This window comes from Diabrotica virgifera, chromosome 8, assembly GCF_917563875.1.
Source record: "Diabrotica virgifera virgifera chromosome 8, PGI_DIABVI_V3a".
Classification (NCBI taxonomy): domain Eukaryota; kingdom Metazoa; phylum Arthropoda; class Insecta; order Coleoptera; family Chrysomelidae; genus Diabrotica; species Diabrotica virgifera.
In genome coordinates this window covers 28,480,354-28,506,768 of record NC_065450.1, presented here as the reverse complement: position 1 = coordinate 28,506,768, position 26,415 = coordinate 28,480,354, and the positions used below count along the sequence as shown (strand labels likewise).

Genomic DNA, 26,415 nt, shown 5'->3' with positions numbered 1-26,415 from the left:
ATAAATGGTTGAAAACCGCAAAATGCAAATACTTGTTTTTGTATGGCTTTTTCGCAATTATTGCTATTTTGCAACAAGGGTGACAATTTTTAAAATTTGTAACAAATTTCATCTTATAGGAGATTTAATGACGCAACTTTTATGTTAGCACAACTTTTCTCGAAAATGAATAATTTTAAAGTTATAATGAAAAAACGAAGAATAAAATCGAATTTTTCCTTTATTTTTTGACATTTTGATTATTTAAACAATGTTCCGGACCTTTTTGAGAGGAAGGATAACTCATATATTATTATTTAAGTTATTTTCAAGCAATTTCCGCAAAAAAATTTAAGCCACCTCTCAACGTCCAAATGTACTAATATTTTTACAGATGCGCGCTGGTCTATGTAGCATATACGGGAGACGCATATTTATATTCACTTGCATCAAAAAATAAACTTCAGAGCGGGAAACATATTTATTTTTATCAATAATTAATAAAACGTTTGTCTTGTGTGCTTGCTTATTCAATTTTACACTAACGAACTTCATCATCATCATCACGTAGCGCTAGAACCCTGGGTGGGTCCTTTCTGACTGTACAACTTTTTTTCCAATTTGATCGGTCTTACATCAACCTAGGGTCAAATGTAATATTCATTTTGCGGAGATCTGCTTAAATGTCTTTTATTTCTTCACTAACATCGTTGTCAGTTGTGATTACGGCCCCCAGATACTTAAAACGTTGTATTCTTTCGAAATTAAAGGTGTTGAGCGTCACATTTTGTCCTAACTTATCCCTTCGTGTCGTTCTATTCATACTCATAATATTTTCATTATCATTTGAAGAACACTTAGAGCACATTGAAAGACTCATAGAAGCCATTTTAGAAGAGAGATTTAGGCTAAAACTTCTAAAGTGTAATTTTGCAAGAAAAGAGGTAAAATATTTAGGACACATTGTGGGAAACAATTTAGTTCGTCCTTTACATGATCATTTAATATCGATCAGAAATTTTCCAGCACCAGATACCAGGAAAAATATACGACAGTTTTTGGGAAAAGTCAATTTTTATCACAAATATATAAAAGATTCAGCCAGATTATTAGAACCATTACATAATTTACTAAAAGATATTAAATTCCCCTGGTCTTTAAACTGCCAAGCAGCCTTTAATAAGGTAAAGAGTATTCTCTGCTCTGAACCTATTCTAGCTATTTTTGACCCAAATGCTCCTACAATTATATATACCGATGCTAGTGTTTTAGGAGTTGGTACAGTTCTCAAACAAAAACAAGAAGATGGAGAAATGAAACCTGTGGCTTACTTTTCAAAAAAATTTAACAAATATCAGAAAAACAAAAAAGCAATTTTTTTAGAGTGCCTGGCAATTAAAGAAGCATTAAAATTTTGGCAATACTGGCTAATGGGAAGAAAATTTGTAGTTATTACTGATCATAAGCCCCTTGAGGGAAGAGAACTTCGTACAAGACCAGATGAAGAATTAGGAGATATGACTCATTTTCTTTCACAATTTGACTTCGACATTAAATATGAACCCGGAAAAGGAAATGTAGAAGCAGATTGCTTTTCTAGAAACCCAGTTTTGGAAAATATAGAAAATGCAGAAATATTTATAAAAACAGTGAACCTAGTGACATTAACTGAGATAAAACAAGACCAGAATAATTATCGACAAGCTATAGATAAAATGATAGGAACAATGTTCAACCAAGATGTATTCTATAAATTGAGGAAGAACCAGAAAAAATAATATTATCCAAGGATTTTGGAGTGGAGTTAGTAACAAAAATTCACAAATTTTATGGTCATATTTGTGCTGGTAAAGTAATTAACAAAATTAGGAATTTTTACTACATCAAGAATTTGGATTTACTGGCAAAGAATATCTGCCAGAAATGCGAGATCTGCTGGAAAAATAAAACAAGAGTAGGTCCAAAATGTGGTCTCTTGTCACAATTAGGTCCGGTAAAAGAACCTTTCGAGATTATGTCCCTAGATACAATAGGAGGATTTGCTGGCAATCGTTCAACAAAAAAATACCTCCACTTACTTGTAGATCATTTTACCAGATATGCATTTGCAGTTACTTCCAAAAATCAGACGACAGATGATTTCATTAAACTAATCTCTAAAATTCAAGATAAACACCCCATAAAAACATTATTAACAGATCAGTATCCGGGAATTAATTCCAAAATATTTAGAAATAATATGAAACAGTTAAATATTCAACTGGTTTTTACAGCAGTGGACTGCCCATTTTCAAATGATTTAAATGAAAGACTTAATCAAACATTAGTTAATAGGATAAGATGCAAATTAAATGAAACTAGAAGTAGAGCATGGACAAAAATAGCTGAAAAATGTATAGATGAATATAATAGAACAGATCATTCCGTAACCGGATACAGCCCAGAATATTTGCTTTTTGGAAAAGCGGATCCGATTGTTCCCGAGGAACTTTGTGAAACAAGAAATTTGTCAAAAGATAAGCAAATAGCTTATAAAAATTCAGTACGACATCATGAATATAACAAAAAACTGTATGACAAAAATAGAAAATTCTATGAATTTAAAGAAGGAGATTGGGCATATGTGGAAAATAAATCCAAGCTAAATAGAAAAAAGCTTGATGAAATAAGACTAGGCCCGTTTCAAATAAAGAAACGAATTTCAAATACGTTATATGAAATAGATATTGGATACAAAAGAAACGATATGAATTATTTTCACATCTCAAAATTGATGCTTTGTGACCAACCATAGATTTTAGTGGTTGGTCATACCTGTTGGTGGGGGGATGTAAAAATAAAACTATGCTTATTTTTAATAAAACAACATTTCGATAATTTAAGGTATTTGTAGTTTTAGGCGGCATGACTCTATAATTGTAGTTTTTAGTTTGACTGACGTTTTGTAAATTATTTGATAGTTGTCAAAAACTCATAAGAAATAGCATTGTTCTTGATTCTCTTTTTTAGGTTTGTATTTTTAAGTTATTTTAGTTATATTAATGTTTTTAATCTATCTTGTACATATTGTAAATAAACTCTTTTTTAGATGAATTCATACAGCTATCTCTTACAAGAATAAGAGTATGAAACTACTCTTATAAGATTTTATTTAATAAAGCGTTTTATTCAATTCTTTCATTTTCAAGTGTATCTTATTATCAGGTTGGCTGCCAAAGTCTAGTAGGGAGTCCAGGACGCAAGGGTTTTTAATGAGAGCCCGCGTCCAGTTAACTGGACGCTCATTTAATGTTAAAGATACGTGTTTCTTTAAACATTGCTATCAAGAACATAGGCAATGCAGTCCTTATGAGAGTTTTAGCGCGGTGGTGCCGATTTTACCAAAAACAATTTTTGTAAGTAATCGAACATTAGAGAGATTAAATTAAAACTCTTTTAGAAGGGCAATCTATAATTTTAGGATTCATGTGCGTAATAACTACCGTATATCAAATAAAATTAAACTCATATGAATCCTAAAATTGTAGATTACGTTTCTAAAACAGTTTTAATTTAATATCTCTAATGTTCGATTAAAAATTATTTTTGATAAAATCGGCATCACGGCGCTTAAAACTTGCCTATTGGATCGCGTTGTCTATGTTTCTTATACTGTAAAGCCATCTTAACCGCAGCCCCGCATAACATTTAAAGTAATTTATCTTTAACCCTTATCCGGGCAAGGTGGGTCCAACAGGCCCGAGACGCCAATCATTTTATCATAAACTGAAAAAAATTTTTATTGAATTTTATGCATCACTGAATTTGTTTAGAAGTATGTTTACTTCAACATAGTCATGAGCTATTTAAAATATTCATTATCATTTTTGAAATTATTGCGTCGAAAGAATTTTGTCACGTAAAGGGGCAACAAGGGCCCGTCGGATCCTATTTGTATTTATACCTAAAGTCTAAATATTTATTACAGAAATTAATCTGGCAGTCAGGTAATGTTTTTGTGGATTATCTAAACGACTTTTATGATTCCGGCAATCCAATAATAAAGTCTAAACGTGTAACAAACAATGTAATCATCTCTTGGATGTGAACATCAAAGAGATTCCTACAATAGGTGTTATATATATTCTAAATGAATTTTAAAAACTGATAATCATTGTTGGAATGCAATAATATTGTTAGTAGGTAGCTATACATATTTTGAAATAAATAATGAATCTGCATTCAGTGGTTTGATATCGATGTTAGTGTCGACAACTAAGCTCCTAAAATTATATTGAATTAGAGTAAAAGTACATAGTGCGAATAAAATGTCCCGAAATCCATTATCAGCTGCAGAACTGCAAGATATTGCTAATATTTTTTGGAACTCGGATGATTAAGAATCTCCTGAAGTAGGTGGCATTGAAAGTGACTCTGAAATTGAAGATCATCTTTCGGAAGCTAGTGAAGAGGATGATCAGTGATCAGCAAGTAGTATTGAGTGATAATGAAGAAGAATGTGTAGTTACAAGTTCCCAGATTTCAGAGTGTTTAATTTTTGAAACTAAGGATGGAATTAACTGGAAGAGTAAACCACAACCGACAAGACGAATGTCATCCTGCGACGTAATAAAAAGCAAAGTGGACAAAGTAATGTTAGCCCCTGGTCAAAATGTAGATGATCCTGTTGATTCCTTTTGTTTGTTTGTGGACGAAAAAATTGTGAACGAAATATTGAAGTGTACAAATAAAGTAGCCGAAAAAGTCCTGGGGATACCCAAAAAGCAATTGGACGTAATATTACGACGTCTTAACGTTGGATTAAATGCCCCAACGTTAATACGCGACTTTGCGACGACGGTCAGAAAACCGCTATTTGCACCTAAGTGGGGAATAGACATACGGGTTGCCTCGACGTCCCCCTCTCGACTTTTCAGCTCGAGATATTTTATCGTCAAATTACGTTAGTTTTTAGGACTTTGGTCTTGTAAAGTAATAGCATAAAATTCTCTACCACAGAAGTACGGCCGACACACTTCATTTTTACCAAATAAGTTAATAATCTTGGAGGATATTAAATCATCAGAAACTAAGATGCATGACGGCCTGTTGATACTTATCTAAGTAGGTTCCTACTCTATTCAGAATATAACCTAAGTGACTTGTATAATTATTTTATTAATCATCTGCCTCATTGCATAATGCGGTCGAAAATTTACAAACGCAAGGAAACTAGTTAAACTAGGTATAAAAATTGCTAAAAACTGAAAGCGCCTCAGAAATTTACAGGTTAAATCGAAAAAAACGGTAAAAATAGAAATAACCATCGTAATTAAAAAAACATATTATTATGTCTAGACCCATACAAAATTATCCTTGATTTATATATAATAGTCTAAGAGCTAGTGAACCCTCCGACTAACGGTCGTCCTGTAAGGCTAGAAATTTGTCTAGTGATAATTCATAGCACACCAAGGCTAAAAACCATGACCTGGCAGGCATCAGCCGTGCACGTGTATCTACCAGGTGAATCGAAAAGTGCAAATTTAGGGGGTAAAATAAACTTTCTCCTGTAAAGTTTAAAAGTATGTGTTTAAGTAAGTCATTTAGAAGAAATGTGTACAATGACAGGCGATTTCGAAGAGCACAAGACCTTGCCAGGCGAGGGGAAAGATTAGGGGTTTTTCCTAAAATTATTTTTTTTTGCATCGAAAAAAGTTTTTTTAGGCTTTTTCATTCCAAACAGAAAAGGTCTCTAGTGATTTTTCTCTTAGGTTAATAGTTTTTGTTATATAAGCGATTAAAAATTTTGAAATCGGCCATTTTTAACCCTAAATCGGACATTTAACTAAAAATTGCAATGTTGTCAAGGTAGGTAGAGATATTCTTTAAACATTGATTGATGAAATCCCGAAGAGTTTTTTGCAATACAATATCGAAAACCCCTTTGGTTTTTAATTGCTACTCAAGCGGGCGATCACACTGTAGTATAAGTGAGGACGTTTATCATTATCTCGAGAATGAGCAAATTTGAAGAGAAATCCTCAGACAGGTCGATTTTTATTTTTAAATTAGGCCTTTTTAACATATATATAATACTAGTGACGTCATCCATCTGGGCTTGATGACGTAATCGATGATTTTTTTAAATGAGAGTAGGGGTTGTGTGATAGCTCATTTGACTTTTCCCTCGCCTAGCAAGGTCGTGTGCTCTTCAGAATCGCCTGTCATTGTACACATTTCTTCTAAATGACTTACTCAAACACATACTTAAATTTAAACTTTACAGGAGAAAGTTTATTTTACCCCCTAAATTTGCACTTTTCGATTCACCTGGTAGATACACGTGCACGGCTGATGCCTGCCAGGTCATGGTTTTTAGCCTTGGTGTGCTATGAATTATCACTATACAAATTTCTAGCCTTAGAGGACGACCGTTAGTCGGAGGGTTCACTAGCTCTTAGACTATAAACAAAATTCGTTAATTAAAATCAAATATTCATTAAAATCTAGCAAAAAAATTGCCAAATATTATGTTTCAAAAAATGGCTGAACCATGGCGATCTTTCATTAATGGCGGATTTGACGTTGTTATTACCTATTTATACGTTGTATTGTCGTTCTCACCTTCCCGCAAGTACACGCAGCAATCTACCATATACCTACTGAGAAAACACCCGACGTCTCCTGAACGTTGGGTTCGATACTAATAAATACTCTGTAATCCCCGACGTTGAGCAGTCGTTAAATGTCTTCCAGTAAATTACATTGTAGTATAGAGGTTATACCCGACGTCAGCTTAACGTTAAACCTTAAAATTAACGTTGGTATTTTCAACGTTGGATTGTCGTTGTCGTCTTCCCGAAAAATACGTCTACCATACTCGATAAAATACCAACGTCCTCTGAAAGTTGGCATCTATCCTAAAAAATACGTTGTAATTCCCGACGTTGAGTAGTCGTTGATGTATGCCACTTAATTGCACTTATACTACAGATAGGTTAAGACCGACGTCAGCTTAACGTCAAACCTTATCCTAATAATTGACGTCGTTATTCCCGATGTCGGTTGGTCATCAGATTATATTACTTATTAGCAGCAACGTTGGTCCATAGGAAAAACAGACGTTGTCCTTGGTTAAGGCTTATTCTAAACCAATTTTGTCCTTAAATTTAACGCCCCATTAGGACAAAATTGGTTGCAGGTCGTAAAATTGCTACTTGGGTAGGGAACTGTAAATATTGCGACTCTACCGAGCTATATGCCTTAATTTGACTACTACTAACAGCAGGGCACCTGAGTACCAACATCCATAATGTAGATATACTTTGGAGTAAGTTTTATGGAACTACTATATTTAAAGCTACCATGGGATTAAAACGATTCAAAAATTTGCTAAGATTTGTTCGATTTGACGATAAGGACACGAGTTCTGATCGAAGAAGGAACGACAAATTAGCAATAATCAGTAGCGGCCGGTCAGGGTCGGCAGGGTCGGCAGTGCCGACCCACACATTTATATAGATAGATTTTTTTAATATTTGTATGTGTGAAGTAAAAAAAATCTGTCAGATAATACAAACTAAATTTTATTCATGGTTTTTAAAAGGATTTGATCAATCCGAGCGTTAAGTGATCCCTGCGCATAACAGACTTCTCAAAAAATGAATGGTCCGAGCCATTCATCTGACTTTTCGGCTAGCCGCACCCAACGCATCCGCAGCTGACGATTTACACGTAAAACTCAACGAAATAACAAGTCGATGAGCAAGCGAACATACATTCTCTCCGTAGGCAGGTACGGCATATTTAAATCTGCCGGTCGGTAGTGCATCGCCAGATAGCATCGGCAGAAATTGTCCAAAATAATCACGCCGTTTTACGTCGTTTAATTGATATTGTAATTTTTTAAGTTGTCAGGAATTATCATTTAGTGGACATGATGGATCGAAGCATTTGTTAAAAATCAAAGTAATTATAGAGAAAATAATAAAATTGTTTTAGAAATATTTACTTTCTGATTCGAAGTGTATTCGTCATACAGAATGAACTAATACATATAATCAAATAGTTACATTTTGAATAACGTTATTGAATCTGAGATTTAGAAAACCATTTGCTTTTCGCTGGAAGTAGATGAAACTTCTGATTATCATGTCATTCACAATTATCAATTATTGTTCTTCGATAATATTGTCGTTACGTGGTAATATTTATGAGAGGTTTTTAGGTTTTAGAAACGTGAGTAAAAGCAATAAGGCAGAATATATTTTTGATGTTTTAAAGAATTTTTTAAAATTTTTTGATATCAAAAATAAATTGGTAGGGCAAACTGGGGCAATCTTATGACGGCGTTGCTGTGATGTGTGGTGAATTGCATGGTCTCCAGGCAAAAGTTAAAACTACATATTACATCACAAGCTTTATTTACTCACTATTATGCGCATATAATGAATTTAGTTTTGCATGATACGTGTAAAAAAATAAAGAATATCGTCTTTCCTTGCCAGTTTAGCTCACCTAAACGGATTACTGCTTTAGAACAAATTTGTTTCAAAAAAAAGCGAACAGTTTGTCAGACGCGATGAAATTTTAAATCTCGGTTAGTTTTATTTAAGCAGATTATCTCTGGTAGTTTTAGTATCTGTAGCAGATTTTCGTGAACAGCTTTTGGAAGTTTTTGATTTTATTATTGATTTTTATTTTGATTTCGAAATTGGCGATACCTCGATCCGTGAAGCAATCGATTTGAGAACTTTCTTTTAAATTTAAATTCTTTTAAATATTTTTAAGACAGAGTTTGCCCAAGATATTCATTATTGTTCAAAATCAGTCAACTGACATTATTTATTCAGAAAATAGAATACGAAAACTGGTGCAAAATCTCAGAGATTTTCGTAGTGATAGTAGTTTCCAATATATACGCAGTGACATTTTGGACTCGCTTGATATTTCCGAACCATTCCAAAAAAGACAACAACATGATACATATCTCGAAAAACGAATAGGTATATCTTGAAATTTTGGATACCTACTAATATATGCAAATAGATACTCGTTTTTCGAATTTTGAAGATTTGCAAATTTTTGACCTCTTTGACGATTCAAAATTTAAAAGTTACCTTCGCGAAAGAATTTCCAAGGTATTTATTATAACAAGTTAGGTACTTAAAAATTATGCCGATCCAAATATTTTCAGACAGTGGGATAAGTTACAAAATATGTATGTATAATTCTATGTAGTAAGTACTGCAATTCATTATAACAAACTCTTCATAGTGTTCATCAATTATCTTATCACCACTACCACCAATTTCTGCCTCAAATAAACGGGATTTATCTTGTCTCAAAAGAATCAACACGTATGGTCGAAACACCATGAAACAAGAGAGAATGTCAAGTACATCAAATAAAAAAAAACAAAAAACATCAAAATCTCCTATGATGATTTAAGCCTTTTAGTTTGATGGTATACCTATATGAGGAGACAAAAAAACCTTGCCGACCCTGTCTCCAAGGCCACGAGCCGCCACTGGCAACAATACGCGATTTGTGGAATCAAGTCAACCAAAACTTTCAGAAATACACTATTTACCAGAAAAAAAACATAATGGTAGATGAGCAACTTGTTCCGTATCGAGGTAGGTGTCCTTTCAAGGCACTATATTCAAAGCCAGATAAGTGTAAGCACCCTCGAGGTAGACCGCATACTGTGGTAGCACCTTTTTTAATCTAGACAATTTAAATTTAACTTTGATAAAAAATCAAAAAAGAATATGAGAAAAATATATGGGTAAATATGAATAGTACTTTCAAGAACAGTGGTGGGCCCAACGGACCCGAGGTGCCCGGTTACGTAAGTAAAATGTGTTGCCCGGATAAGGGTTAAGAAGTAATAAAGTACTTACAAGAAAAGGTTAATGCGAGTTATTAGTAAAATAAACGTCGAAAGTATCGGCGTATCTCGTAACAAGGCAAACAAAGCAACAAACTTACTATTTACTATAATGTATATCTTATGTATAGGGTGTAACAAAAATGCAGGCGATAAATTAAATCACAAATTCTGCGATTAGAAAAAGTTCGATTGAACCTGAATTACCTCAGTACAAATGTGCACATAAAAAAAATTACAGCCCTTTTAATTTACAAAATGAGAATCGATTTTTTCCCATACATTGAAAACTATTAGGTACAGATTTTTTATTGAAAACGGACATATCGCAGTCTTATGGTAGCAATATTTTTAAAAATTATAGTGAAATATTTGTGCGCTTCATAAAAATTTTATGGTGGTTTTGTTCCCTTAAACCTCCTAAACTTTTGTGTACGTTCCAATTTCATTATTATTGTGGTACCATAATATGTTTAACACACTGATTTGAAAACATTTTTGCCGCAGTACTTTTTGAAAAAGCCAGTGTTTATCGAGATATTTTGAATATTTTTTCGAATCCACCACATATTTCTATCAAAATAATATGGTTAAGTATGGTTATAGAGACATGTTAATAATCTAAAAATTTATTTATAATTTACGGTTTTAGGTATATTTTAAAACATATTAAAAAAAGGCACATCTCGATAAAAGGTGGCTTATCGAAAAAGTACTAGGAGACAAAAAGTTTTAAAAACACTGTGTTCAACTAATGGTACCACAACAACAGTTTAATTGGAACGTACACAAATATTTGGGGGGGTTTAAAGGAACAAAACCCCATAAATTTTTATGAGGTGTACTTTCACTGTTATATGCCACATGTTCATTTACAATAAAAAAATCTCTTTTCGATAATGGTTTTCGATATATTGAAAAAAAATCGATTTTTATTTTGTAATTTCAAAGGGCTGTAACTTTTATTATGTGCACATTTGTACTAAAATAAGTTAGGTTCAATGGAACTATTCTTGGTCCTAGAATATGTGATTTATTATATGTGATGTGGAATATTAGGATAATATTGCTTATGTAGTGATCATTTCTTTGAAGATAGCATAGCTTATTTTTTTCTTAACAGGTAAATACATATCAATGCATAATGTTATTAAAACTAACAATTAATATTTGAATAAAAAGACTAGGTGGACAAATTATAAATGCACAAAAAACTCAATCCAAACAGTCATCATGCAAATTATGCTGAAAGACAGACTTTACAACGGGACCATTATAAAGAGTTTGGGCAACAGATGTGCTGAAAAACGGCTGGACTGAAAGAGCGTTGGCCTGTCTACACTGCAAAAATGTAAAAGTTTAATCGTATTTTAAAAACTTAACAAAATAAAAAAATACGAAAAAAACATTTTTAAGAAACCCTTTCCTTTAGTTACGAGTGACTAAAATTAAAAATATTATACAAAAATCAACTATTAAGCAAAAAATAAAAAAAAATTCAAACTCTAAGGATTATTCGAAAAAAACTGTTAGACAGATTAAACATACAAAAATTTTAAAAATTGAAAACATCTCACACATTCGTTAAAGAAAAGCGCGGGGTGCGAAAAGTAGAAAAGTATCTTTTAATTAAATCTCTAGACTTTTTCAATTTTTTAACGAATGTGTGAGATTTTTGCATATTTAATCTGTCTAACAGTTTTTTTCGAATAATCTTTTGAGTTTTAATTTTTTTTAATTTCTGCTTTTTAGTTGAGTTTTTATATTTTTAATTTAAGTCACTCGTAACTAAAGAAAAGCGTTTCTTAGAAATGTTTTTTTCATACTTTTTTATTTTTTACTTTTTAGTCTTACACTTTTCAAACATTAGTCCTCGCAGGACCAATCTTTTAGTAGATACAGCGAGGACCAAGGAGGGTCAATAAATGTCCACACATAAATTAAAAACGTGCTTCTTTATTTAAACTAATTTTAAAATAACACTTTTATATAATTCCTAGACGTTAATGGAACAGTTAAAAGATACGAATTTATAATTTACCCGGAGTCTTCGGCTTCAGTGGAATTGGCATCATCGTAGGATACAGAAACATTTGACTTCTTGCTGTGCTTACCGCATACATACTTGCATTTTGAACAAACTATGGTTGTTTTTGCCCACTTATTGGCCTTTTTTCTTTTAGATTTTGCTAATTTGACACATAAATGATATCGTCCCTTTCCATTTTGGGATGGTGTTGAAGGGATTCAAGGGGATTATTTATAGTCCACTGTTAAGTTTTTATAAAAGTATGAGGAAATTAATTTAATTATGCCATCTAATAAGGCAATAGCACGTCGACAACTACTAGTTATTTGAGATTTTTAGGAACAAAGGTATTTAGAAAATCGGATGTAATGCAATGTTGTGGATACTTTTAACCCACCTTGGTCCTTCTAGGGTTAAAATACATCGTCATGTTTAAACCAAGGATGTATATGATAGACATATTTTTTGCATTTATTTTAACATTTAATACATACATTGTACATTTTCTGTAATTTCTTCATACATTTCTTAAATCAAAATCTATTACAGTTTTCGCAGTCTTTCCATCTCTTCTAATACTTTACAATGACAAGGTGTAGACCCTGTTAATTTCCACTCCATCCATTACGGGTTCGTAATGAATTTTAACTTAATATACCAAAACGAATTCTAATGATAATTGTAGCACGAAACGTCTCTACCGGTAGTTTTTCTAAGACTACGTTGAAAACAAGATTATTTTGAATTCGAGTTTTGGTTGAAGTTTTGTTTCGTATCGTATTAAAATTTGACACGAATAACGGCCGATGTTTATATAAACAAAAATATGAGCGTTCAAAATCGTCGCCGCTTAGGATTTTTAGATATATTATGTACAAACTTGCAAAGTAGTCGGAATCGGCAAAAAAATTGAAACTTTATTGTTTATTTATGAAGCATAACGTAAAATTAACGTAAAAAGTGAAATTATGTATAGTTCATATAATAAGCTACAATCTGTAAAAGTTTCAAGTTTCTACATTGTAAAAAACAAGAGAATTTAAATATTTTCCATTAAAATCGTTTTTTTTTATTTATACAATTAATAAACATGGAAAAAAATTATTATTGACTATTCGTGTATTGTTCCCGCGAAGGCATATGTCAGCAAATTTTCATTCATTTGCATTGAAGAAAAGTCAGTCAAATTAACGTCAAAACATTTGAATCAAACGGTTGAACTAAAGAAAACCGTTTAATAAAAATGGAAAAAAACTAAGTCAGACAAGTCAAACAGTAAATGCTCATTGAATATGCTTTTGTCCTTTCAGCCAAATTTAGTCGTGTTCAAAGTTCAGAGGGGAGTCTATCGCCGTTATCTTGAATCAAAACAAGAGACTAAAGGGTGGTGTGAAACTAATTCTTCGGCTCCGAAACAAGTTTGTGTCCAGAAATTGGCCAAGAAGTTGTTAGCAGCAGGCCAAGAAGTTGTTAGGCAAAAATTACAAATACATTTTTTTCCAATAATACAATAAGTGAAGTATTACGTGTTTGATGAGTTATGTGTAATATCTGATACTTGTATCTTTGTAGTGTGTGTGGGTGTTAAAACGATTAACCCTCCTTTAGTCGCGCGGTCTACAATCGTGGACCTCTCTCCTTTAAGTGGTCGCCAATTACAGAAAACTTCACATACGCCCCCATCCCGCTTAGTAGCTCTCACTAATACTTCCAAGTTACTCTTCAGTTTGCTAAACGCCGGCGATCTGTTTGCATTATTTTTTTATCATTATTCAAAGAGCACTGGTCTACAACCGTAGACCGCGCGACTAAGCGCGTTCCAGTTTTTAGTTGTATGGGTATATAAAGCTAATATGTAGCCTGCTGTGTATATAAAGCTAATAACATAAATGAAAAAGTTTCAAGATGCGTCTTCATTGAAAACTTAGCATGGGAACTAATCAAACCGCAAATTGAATATGGATCAACTATACCTTCCCTGGAAAGAGAACTTAAACGACGAGATCGTGTACTGCTCGGAGTTCTAGAAGTCGTACTCACTCCCCTAATATTCCAACAAATTACGTGGGACGTTCAGTGGCGGATCCAGAGGGGGGGCGCGGGGGGCGCGCGCCACCCCCTCAGTTAAAGAAAGTTATAGCCTATACCATATTTTTAAGTTTAAACGAAAAATTTGATTTGGAAAAGTCGTTAACAACACAAGTTTAATAATGTTTTGATAGTATGATGATTTTAAAAACCACCAATGATGTATATTTCTCGCGGTAAGAGGTAACGGATAGTCATGTGATGAGCGATGCAGCGGTGTAAACGGGAGTTAACCAGCCGTCTGGACGCTGACGGTGACGGACTGGCGGGTAGAGATGGAAAATACCGCTACTTTCTGGTATTAGGTGACGGCGTTCCGTGACTCAGCTGTAATAGGTGACGGTATTATATTATTTTTGTCACCTATTACCTGACAGCAGGAGACTGCTATCCCCTCCCCAGCCCTTCGGTATTATGGGTCCTGTCTGAGTATTTCAGCATTATTTATACAAATACTAAAATAATAATAAATACATTTGATATTTTATCATTAATAAAAATGTAATTTTCAATCTGCTTTCAATCAGCTTTGAATAGGTAAACTAATTTAATACCTTATTCTAACCATAAATTGTGGCCGGTAAAATTGATATTTTATAATCAATATAGTTTTATTTTTCAGTAAAAAGTATCCTTTTATAGTCTCTATACTCTTAAAAATAGTTAGGTAGTTTTAGCGTGATTGGCCGTAAAGACAGACAGGAAGAAACCACTTCATCTTAATAATAGTATAGATCAATATTACAACTACTATGACAAATACCCATGAATACGGTGACAGAAAAGGGTGACAGCGAGACAGCGTCCTAATACCTCACCGCGATATTCGACGACGGCAGACGGAGACGGTTACAGAAATATTAGGGATATTGCCTTAACGTATTACCTTTGTCACGAATACCTGGTGGTAATAGGGTGACTTATCCTAATACGATATATAACGCCCATCTCTACTGGCGGGACGATCGCAGCGCGGCTGCGGTGCTGGTGCCTGCGGGGCGCTTGAGTACTAAGCTGGAAGCAGAGAGTAGCCTAGAAGCTGTCTGCTAGTTTATTAGTAGTTCCTAGTGTTCCTAGTGTTTGTGTCCGGTCCGTCATGAGCACAGTAGCTAATGCGTGATCGCAGCTTGTATCATACCAAAGTGTTTCAGCTAATTGCATAGTTGCGATATTTTTGTCAAGTGTGAGTTGTTTGTGATATTTGGTATACCGTTGGTGTTGGAAAATGGATCGTTTCTTAGTTAAAAAGAGAAGAATAAGTTATCAAGAGGAACAAGATGTTGAGGAACAGTCTGGTTTGTCTCCGTCTCATAACCTAATGCCAGTTGATGAACCTGCAGAGGATCAACAATCGACCTTGACATCGGTTGATAATGTAAATAGTTCTTCTCACGACATTGGTTATTATTTACAAAACATTTCAAGTTCAAATGATCACTCAAAGTATATTATTTTAACTCAACACAACACTTTAACAATATTATAAATATTTTAATCGTCCGTTTTTTAAATGTTTTTAATGTTTGTGTTTTTAATTTTAACTTTAATGAGTGTTATATACTGTGTCTGACGATGATGGGCATCCACCGAAACATGTAACAACAAAAAGCAACAATTTTTGGATTTGATGGAAAGGTAAGTTTACCATATTACTTGGAATGGTTATACTGTACTTTTAACTGCATTGCAATATCATAACTACAATGTTTCTTAAAAAGGGTTTCTATTTTAGCAACAGCAGAGAGATCATTTTCTACGCTGAGGCGATTGAAAAGCTGGATGAGGACCAGAATGACCGAAGACCGCCTGACCGGACTGGCTCTCATGAATGTTCACAGGGATATAGAAGTGGACATCAATAAAATTATCGATCGGTATTCCAGCAAGAAGAATAGAAAACTGGATTTTGTAATTTAAGGGAAAACAACGTAGTTTTTGTTAAGCCAAAGTATTTTTGTTTTGTTTTATAATTTACTTCTAATGTCAGTAATTAAATCATACTAAACATAATGTTAGTTAATCATTTTGCAACCTTCTTTTATACAGTATATTAATACCTTGTGTCTTATAAAAACGTAATCTTGATATTTGAAAAATATTTTTAAATAATGAAACATAAAAAAAAGTGTTTTTTGCTTGTTACATTTTTTAATAGTTCAAATGGAATGACTATAAGCCACTCTTAAAGTATTTAAGTAGGATGAGTTTCCAGTCTAAATGTACCACAGGACTACAGTGTCTACTACCAGTCACTACACGTATCATCCTAAATCATTTCTATCTGCTAGAGTAGAGAGTTGAAAATAGCTGAGTTTATTTGTCAATTTCAAGGTTATTTTTTTGTAAACGCAGTGTGAACAGAGTAAAAAAATGTGTTTTATAACGTCAATTTTCAAAACTCAAAAAAGGGTATTCCATACCCCCCAAACCCCCCGGTATTGGGCCCATGTTGACAAGGTTACGCCCCCCCCTCAAGAAATCTCTGGATCCGCCCCTGGGGACGTTGTTGTATTTGTGTACGAATTTGCAATATGTCAACAAGAATGGCGTGCCAAAGATGTCACAAATTTGCATACAAGGATCATCTCAGGGATATTTGCACTGAATGTTTGACGGACTAAATTGGTGCCACTTTGACCATTTAATAGTTTTGTTCTTTTTTTACTTTTTAGTTATATTCTTTATTATTCATCCCTATTGGTCATTCTATAAGTTTAAAGAAAAAATTATTTGTGTTTTCTACTAAATTGAGCTTATTTTTGTGACCATTTTCATTTACTTGCGAATAAAGACCCAAAAAATCATGACCTCGTTTATAATTTTACCACTGTCAAAATGAGAAAAGCCAAGGAATGAAACATGTCTAATATCAAAATACGGATATAAACAAACATGTTATTATCCATTAATTTGTTAATTTTGTCAAAATCCGGTATTATACGACAAAAAATATTGGTCTACAATCGTAGACCGCGCGACTAAGCTCGTCAGCAATAACCACGCGCCTAACGTAAGGTTAAACTGTAAACCCAGGCTTAATCAAGCCATCGGGCAATGCTGGGAACCTCTTCCATGAACGCATCAACAGTTTATCCATCTAAACCGCTATTATTTTGTACTCTGTACCTAATAAGAGCGTAAAACAATATAAACATAGACGGTTACGTTTCGATTCCATTTGAGTCTCTTACCATCCTCTGACACGTGTTTATGGGTCTACCCGTCATCAAAGAGGCTCTTAAGAAGACTGAACTGAGTAAAAACGCACCGACTGGTTGGTAAATATATTGAAATATTAAACCAACACATATCTTTAGCCACCTCTAATGAAGAAAGATGAAATGAGTGTGGATAAAGATTAAAGTAAACTGTAAATCTAGGCATAATCAATATATCTTCTCTTCTTCTTCATGTACCATGTCCTTTCAGAACGTTGGTTACCATCATAGCTATCTTATTTTTATTCACTGCCACCCTAAATAGCATGCTTGTGTCAACACCATACCATCTCGAAAGTTCTTCAACCATGAGGTTCTACTTCGTCCTGGACTGCGTTTGCCTGCTATTTTTTCCTTGCATGATATTTTGTAGCAACCTATATTTGGGACCTCTCATTACATGTCCGAAATACTCAAGCTTTCTCTGCTTGATGCTTTTTATGATCTCAGTAGTCTTGCTGAGACGTTCTAGTATTGTGAAGTTTTGAATCTTCTCCATCCAGGAAACTTTTAAAATCCTTCTATAGCACCACATTTCGAAATCCTCAAGGCGATTTAGAATTGCTGTCCAAGGTAAACGCTTTTATCAACTTGCTCAAGTTTGGTATTATTTACATATACAGGGTGTAACAAAAATACAGGTCATAAATTAAACCACATATTCTGGGACCAAAAATAATTCGATTGAACCTAACTTACCTTAGTACAAATATGCCTACAAAAAAAGTTATAGCCCTTTGAAGTTACAAAATAAAAATTGATTTTTTCCAATATATCGAAAACTATTATAGATTTTTTATCTAAAATGACCATGTGGCATTCTTATGGCAGGAATATCTTAAAAAGAAATTACAGTAAAATTTGTGCACCCCATAAAAAATTTATGGGGGTTTTGTTTCCTTAAACTCCCCCCCCCCCCCAAACTTTTATGTGCGCTCCAATTAAATTATTGTTGTGGTACCATTTGTTAAACACAATGTTTCTAAAACTTTTTTGCCTCCTAGTATTTTTTTGATAAACCAGTTTTAATCGAGTTGCGGCTTCTTTTTTAATATATTTACACAAAAATTTTATGTGGGTTTTGTACATTTAAGTCCCCCAAATGTTTGTGTACGTTCCAATTAAACTATTATTGCGGTACCGTTAGTTAAACACAATGTTTTTAAAACTTTTTTGCCTCTTTGTTTTTTTTTTCGATAAGACACCCCTTATCGAGATATGGCTTCTTTTCTAATATAGTTCAAAATATATCTCAAACTGTAATTTATAAATAAAATTTCATATTATGTACTACCAGGTCTCTTGTCAGTATACAAATATGTGGTGGATTTGAAAAATATTCAGAATATCTCGATAAAAACTAGCTTTTCGAAAAAGAACTGAGAGGAAAAAAAGTTTTAAAAATATTGTGTTTAGCTAATGGTGCCACAATAATAATTAAATTGGAACGTACGCAAAAGTTTGGGGTGGGGGGAGGGGGAGCTCAAGAGAACAAAACCCCCATAAAATTTTTATGGGGTTCACAAATTTCACTATAATTTCTTTTTAAGATGTTCCTGCCATAAGAATACCACATGTCCATTTTCATTAAAAAATCTGTAGTAGTTTTCGATATATCGGAAAAAATCGATTTTCATTCTGTAACTTCAAAGGGCTATAACTTTTTGTATGCATATTTGTACTAAGGTAAGTTAGGTTCAATCGAACTATTTTTGGTCCCAGAATATGTGATTTAATTTATGACCTGTATTTTTGTTAGACCTGTATATAGACGGTTTTATATACTGTTGTTTACTTATTACCAGTATTTTGGTTTTCCGTATGTTCAGATCCAGAGCTGCCCCCCTACAATTCTCAACGACACCATTAAGTAGTGCTTGCAGATCTTCTTAAGTAGAAGCTAGGAGTCCGCATGTCGCAAATTATTGATGACTTCACCGTTCACAAGTATTCCTTCTTGTTTCTCAGAAAGTGCTTTTCTGAAAATTCTTTCGGATAAACGTTGAAAAGCAGGGGTGACAAGAGGCATCCCTGTCGTACTCCTCTTTTAATATTAAGAGCTTGTGATTCCACACCATCTACCAAATGCCTTTTAGAAGTCAATGAAATAACAGTATATGTCTACAGATATATCTCGACATATTTGAGCAAGTACGTTCATTCCAAACAGTGCCTCTCTCGTTCCAAACCCGTTACGGAAACCAAACTGTGTCATCCAGGTATTCCTCGCATTTATTGTAGATACGACCATGTATTACCTTCAGAAAAAATTTCAATAAATGGTTTAACTAACTGATGGTTATATAATCAGCACAGGTTTTTGCTGTTCTCTTCTTAGGTAGAGCTATAATTAATCAGTGAATTAGACCAACCATTAGGTAGTTGTCCGCTGGTATAAATATTATTGAAAAAGAAGATATAGCCTCTAAAACATCGCTATCATTTATAAGCTTGTATATTTCAGTTGGAATTTCATCAGGACCAGTCGCTCTGCCATCTTTTGATGAGTGTATGGCTTTTATTACCTCAGAGCGTGTTATTAGGGCTCCGTCGCAGTTAGTAATATCGGAAGGTGAACTACTCCTATCGTCTTCGAAAAGGCTCGTAACGTAATTTTCCCATTCTTTAAGTTTGTCATCTACTTCAAATAATACTTTACCATGTTCATCCTTTAGCAATGCAGTTTGTTTCTTATTGAAGATACCAGCCGCTTCTTTCACTTTTTTATACATGTTAAACGTGTCGTATCTGTTTTCAAGTTCCTCAATGTCATGACACTGTTTGCCTAGATGTTGACTCTTTGCTTCTCGTATTTTACATCGAATTTCTTTTTGTATACTGTTATAAAGTGTTTCGTTGTTTTTCGCTAGTCGTCGTTGTTCCATCAAATCCAATATATATCATCTGTCATCCAAGCCTGCTTTTTTAGCTTTAACCTGCCTTGTAAATTTCTCACACAGATTTCTTTTACTGTTGTTACGATTTTATTTAAGTCCTCATCGACATTCTCACTGATATTTTCCCAAATTTAATTTTCGTTCAGTTGTCTTTGAACTGATTCCTTAACTTTCTCGTCTTGTAATTGGGCTGTATCAATATTTTTGCTCAATCCATCCATCGGACGATGCTAAAAATCTATTACATTAATGCATCAATAAGACTCTCTGATGACGGTTAGACCTATAAACACGTGTCAGAGAATGGTAAGAGACTCGAATTGAATCGAAACGTAACCGTCCATCTTTATTTTGTTGCATGCTCTTACTCGGTGCAGAGTAAAAAATGATAGTGGTTTAGATGGATAAACTGTTGATGTATTAGTGGAGTAGGTTCCTAGCATCGCCTGACGGCTTGACTAAGCCTGGGTTTACAGTTTATTTTAATTGTTTTAAACACGTAAGTGATCAAACATATAATATTAATACTCCACTTATTGTATTATTAGAAACAATATATTTGTAATTTTGGCCTATTGTCTTTATGGCAAGATTTTACGACATAGGTGTCGACTAAGTTAAATATGCAATGAATTTTAGGATTCCTTATAAAGCACCAAATCTGGTAAAATTTATCTGTTCAGTATACATGAGATACTAACACAACTTCAATACAAAGGACGTGCCTCTACCTGAATACTAATATGTTTATAATTTACGTTCTTTAACCAACTCCATATTACATCCCTTTTATGCTTTAAATGCTACCAAATAAAACAGAAACCCCTTAACGCGATAATCATAGTTTAATCGTATACACCCTTTTCCCTAATAGCTACTTTGCTCTATCCGAGAAAATTAACAGCAAATATTTTTACTTTTAAACGCTGTGTTATTCAGTTTTATTAACACTTTAGAGTACGCTTAATAGTCGTTTATTTTGATGGGTTGAGCGATAAAAATAAACTTGTAACAATTTAATCAGAATTTGAGTAAAAATCTTATGGCGAGTCTTTAAAATTAATTGTTTTAGCACTCGTAAATTTTTAACTCTTGAAGGAAATAACTCTTTTCAATTTAAAAATCGAGGGCTGTTTTTGAAATTTTAATAAAGAGAGAATCATACAGATTTATTGTGAATATAAACGGGTATAAGAGAATATAAAAGAACCTAAAGGGACTACTACTACACTTCAAGATTTTGCGTACTATATATCAGAGGTTATATTTATGATTGGCAATGGTATGTGGACCACCACCATGACATTAACACAAACCAGTTATAGGATCAGAACCAATATCGAATTAAAAGCACTTTAAAATGACACCGATAATATCCAAGAAATTAAATCACAACGACTAAGATGGTTAGGCCACGTGCACAGACTTCATAACGAGAGACTTGTAAGACTGGTATAAGAGGAGATTCCTACATGCAAAAGACCATTCGGACGTCCCAGAATGCGATGGAGAGATAACATCCAATCAGATCTCCGAAAAATAAACATTCCATTTGACCCTAGGTTGATGGAAGACCGACCAAATTGGACAAAAGTTGTACAGTCAGCCAGGACCCACCCAGGGTTGTAGCGCTATATGATGATGAATGGTATGTGGTGAATAAGATTCAACCACGATTATTACAAAGAACCTTCTATAGCAAATTATGAAAAAATACAAAAATTGCGCTGGGTTGGTTACCTTATAAGTATATATAATAAGAGAATATCTCCATTTTGAAATGTTCATTTAAAGATGGAGTGACTACAAATAAAATGGTATCTTTGGATGGTGAACTGATTGTAAAAAGCAATAGTTTTAAGTACCTGGGATCGGTATTACAGAGTAATGGAGAAATAGATGGAGATGCATGCAGTAGAATTAGGGCTGGATGGATGAAGTGGAAGGAAGCGAGTGGTGTGTTGTGTGACAGAAAAGTTCCAATGAAGCTAAAAGGAAAATTCTATAAAACAGCCATAAGACCAGCTCTGATGTACGGAACTGAATGTTGGGCAGTGAAAAAGAAAGAGGAAAAACGAATGCATGTGGCGGAAATGAGTATGATTAGATGGATGAGTGGAGTGACAAGAAAGGATAAAATTAAAAATGAGTATATTAGGGGAAGTCTAGGTGTGGCACCAATTGATGCCAAAATGAGAGAGCATAGGTTGAGATGATTTGGTCATGTTCAACGTCGAGACGTTAATCATCCAATACGAAGAGTAGCTGAAGTGCAGATTCCTGGAAGGAGTAGGAGTGGAAGACCAAAGAAGACGTGGGGGGAAACGATTAGGCAGGACAGGTTGGTAAAGGGGATTAATATTGATAGGACCCAAGATAGAATTGTGTGGAGAAATGAAATTAGGAATGCCATCCCCGCATAGGGATAATGCAAAGAGAATGATGATGATGATGATGAATAACAGAATATCTCCTAGTAGTGCGCTTAGTGGAACTATGGTAAGACAGCAAGTAAACAGCATAAATATGAAGAATATTGAAGATATTAAGCAAAAACACCATCTTGGTTTTCCTTTAAATTAAAAATGGCTGCTAACACAATGACGGAATTCAGTCACGATTTGAAATTTACTCTACAATTGACCCCCTCTAAAGGTTAGAATAACAAAATTTCAGGCAGCTCGCCATGCACGGTTAGATCTTTTTAAACGCTTTTATTTAGTTCAATAGTTTGCGTCAAATCTTTAGACGTTAATTTGACTGCCTTTTTTTCAATGCAAATGAATGAAAATTTGCAGACATTTGTATTCGTGGGAACAATACACGAATAGTCAATAATTTTTTTTTATGTTTTTAATTGTTTAAACAAAAAAACGATTTTAATGGAAAATGCTTAAATTCTCTTGCTTTTTACAATGTAGAAACTTGAAACTTCTACGGATTGTAGCTAATGATGTGAACTATACATAATTTGACTTTTTATGTTCATTGTTTACGTTATGCTTCATAAATAAACAATAAGGTTTCAAATTTTGGACGCTCATATATTTGTTTTTATAAAAATCGGAGCTTATTCGTGTCAAATTTCAATACGATACGAAACAAAACTTCAACCAAAACTCGAATAAAAAAAATCTGGTTTCTATCGTAGTCTTATAAAAACCACCGGTAGAGACGTTTTGTGCTGCAATTAACATTAGAATTCGTTTTGGCGTATTAATTATTAATTAAACGCTTTTCTTTAATTCAATCGTTTGGGTCAAATCTTTGGACGGTAATTTGACTGCCTATTCTTCAATGTAAATGACTAAACATTTTATGTTTATTAATTGTTTAAATAAAAAACGATTTTAACGAAAAATGCTTAAATTCTTTTGTTTTTTACAATGAAGAAATTTGAAACTTTTACAGATTGTAGCTAAATATATGGACTATACATAATTTGACTTTTTACGTTTATTGTTTACGTTATGCTTCATTAATAAAAAATAAAATTTCAAATTTTTTGCCGATTCCGACTACTTTTCATGTTTCTACATCATATGTTTTATGCATATTTTAATAAACACGACGATATATTTTAATGTTTGAAAAGTGTAAGACTAAAAAGTCAAAAATAAAAAAAATATGAAAATTTTTTTTTAAGAAACGCTTTTCATTAGTTACGAGTGACTAACATTAAAAATATTATAAAAAAAATCAACTAAAAAGCCAAAAGTAAAAAAAAATTGAAGAAATCTAACACATTCGTTAAAGAAAAGCGTGGGGCGAAAACCGTTTGTTCGATGAAGACGCGCCACGCTTTTCTTTGACGAATATGTTAGATTTCTTCAATTTTTTTTTATTTTTGGCTTTTTAGTTGATTTTTTATATTATTTTTAATGTTAGACATTCGTAACAACTAATATATAAAGAAAAGCGTTTCTTAACCTTTAACTACCCGCGCATCAAATTATCTCAAATCTCGTGTGGCGTACTTTGTACGCCACACGAGAATACACTTAAAATAGGGGTTTTGTTTATTTTTTATTTTTGAAAAATACATTTAGTTGTTTGTTATAAACCTTATTCGGCATCAGCGAATGATTGGAGGTCCTTCTCAGTAAGTAAATTGGGATTCCTAACGATTCCATGATAAATAAAATTACTAATGAAAAATTTTTTCAAATGTGATTTGTTACATGAGAAAAGGTATTTTTTTATAAAGAACAATATATTTTGTGCCATAATGACTAAAAAAAAAACAATTGAAAGATGTACCTACTTACATTACTACAATCGTGGCATATTTTGTACATCACCGGAAGCAACAAATAATAAACTGGTAATTACAGTCTTCTTAGAACGCCGATTGTAACGAAACTAAAACCAAATATAATGCACATTCCAGTAAGAGGTTAGATAGATAAACAAGGTCAAAAATTAAATTTTTAAATATATTTGCAGTAGAATGATTATATCTGGCGTACAAAATACGCCAGCGCGTGTAGTTAAAGGTTAAAACATTTTTTTCATATTTTTTTTTATTTAGGTCTAACCTGACTGGACTATAAAAACATATTCAAACATTTCAATGTAGTCAACAGACTTAAAATATTATTATTTAACTAGTTCTTAAAATGCAGTATTGATCACATTTAGACGAGCACTACCGCTGGATTTATGTAAATTGATAATTAGACATGTTGACAGTGATGATAATTGTCTAAAGGCATTATCATTTGCATGATTTAGTATTCAGATATATAATTCCCAATACAAATTACGTCATCACATTACTAGACCTAAAACAGTCTATTTATGAATTAAAATGCAAGGCAGGATCCCGAAGTGTGATGGGAAAACCAACCACTGTAATTATAGGAAAACTGCATATTTTTGTTTTATTACATAATAATGTTCAGTTTAGTTTAAAAATAAGATTTCTGAAATTTCATGCCTCAAAACCTTAATGTAAGGTAAGTACGTAAACCTTAAAATGTATTTAAATCATTTCAAACGATGTAAAAAGCGCGCGAACCCTGCCTTGTTACGTCATATCTTCATGTTTTGTATGACATTTCTAACTAGTGCAGTCACTGAAGGTTTTCACCTCCGATTTCGTTGAACCTCCATCGATTTTCATGAAAATTTGTCAGTAATTAGAGGGTACCTCAAGGAACAAAGGTGACATGATGCCAACTTGCGCTTTTACCCTGGGGGTGAATACCACCCCTTCTCGTGGGTGAAAATAATTTTATTAAAAATAATACCATAAGTCGATAGAGGGAAAATTATAAGCAAAATTTGTTATATAAAGCTATTACAATAAATTAACACTTTTTGAGTTACTAAAGACCAAAGATTTTATTTTTTCGTAAAAAAATGCATGTTTTAAATCAGTTGTTCACGTATAAATCAAAAACTATAAGCTTTTACAAAAAAGTTGTTATTATTGAAATTGAAGATAATAAAAAATTGAATAGATTCCTTACATAAAGAACTAAACTAATATTAGTTTAAAGTGAGTTATTGGCAATTGAATGTGTATTTTTTTCGACGAGTACTCAAATCTAAGTATTCAAGCTTAAATAACGGGAAAACGATGCAATGTATAAAATATTCCTGCTAAACATTTGCCAAAGTACTTCGGAATACCTATCAAATGAGCTTCAAAATAAGGTAATAGCGTCAAGAATAAGTAAGTTATAATGAAAATAAAAGAACCGTTTCGATTTTTTTAGGAAAAAGTGAAAAATAAAACATAGGCCATTTCCACAAAAATTAAAATTTATAATAAGCCTTAAAAGAACTTCTTTATATTAGCATAATTAATGTTTTTGATAATTTTGACCGGTTTAGAATTCATATTTTTGAAAAAAGATATGATTTAAAAAAATCATAATTTTTAAAATTATTGTAATTCTCATATTCTTTTGATAATACTACAAAAATACTCGATATACGTAAAAAATTATATATAACCAAATTTTAGTTTTTTTCTGTGCCAAATATTTTACCTGTTCTACGATTTCTATAGGGTAAAAAATAAGCGAGATAGAAACGTTTAAATCTTAAATTTTGCTGTTGGAACCATGCAACCGGGGCCATTTAAACTTTTATTTTAAAAAAAGTAAGGGGTTTAAAAGATTAGGTTCAACGCACTTAAATAGCACTTAGAATTAACTTTCAAACAGTATTTAGATGAACCTGATATCGTAGACACGAACCGAGTTATTAAAAAAAAAACAATAACATTTTTTGAAAAAAATTTTTAAAGGATAAATTTTGAAAAAATTTTGGAGCGTAAATTTTAACGCTATCAACATCTTCGGGGGCTCATTTGATAGA

The 26,415-nt window shown here is 32.9% G+C and overlaps 1 protein-coding gene and 1 long non-coding RNA gene across 2 annotated transcripts in view; one reads left to right on the top strand and one right to left on the bottom strand.

Moving 5' to 3' along the window:
- LOC114336294 (allatostatins MIP) overlaps positions 1 to 26,415 on the bottom strand; it is a 709,306-nt gene that overhangs the window by 477,675 nt on the left and 205,216 nt on the right. The window lies entirely within an intron of this gene.
- LOC126890725 (uncharacterized) lies at positions 15,523 to 15,980 on the top strand. Its single transcript, XR_007700431.1, has 2 exons — positions 15,523 to 15,605; positions 15,703 to 15,980. It is a non-coding gene; the product is annotated as an uncharacterized LOC126890725 (long non-coding RNA).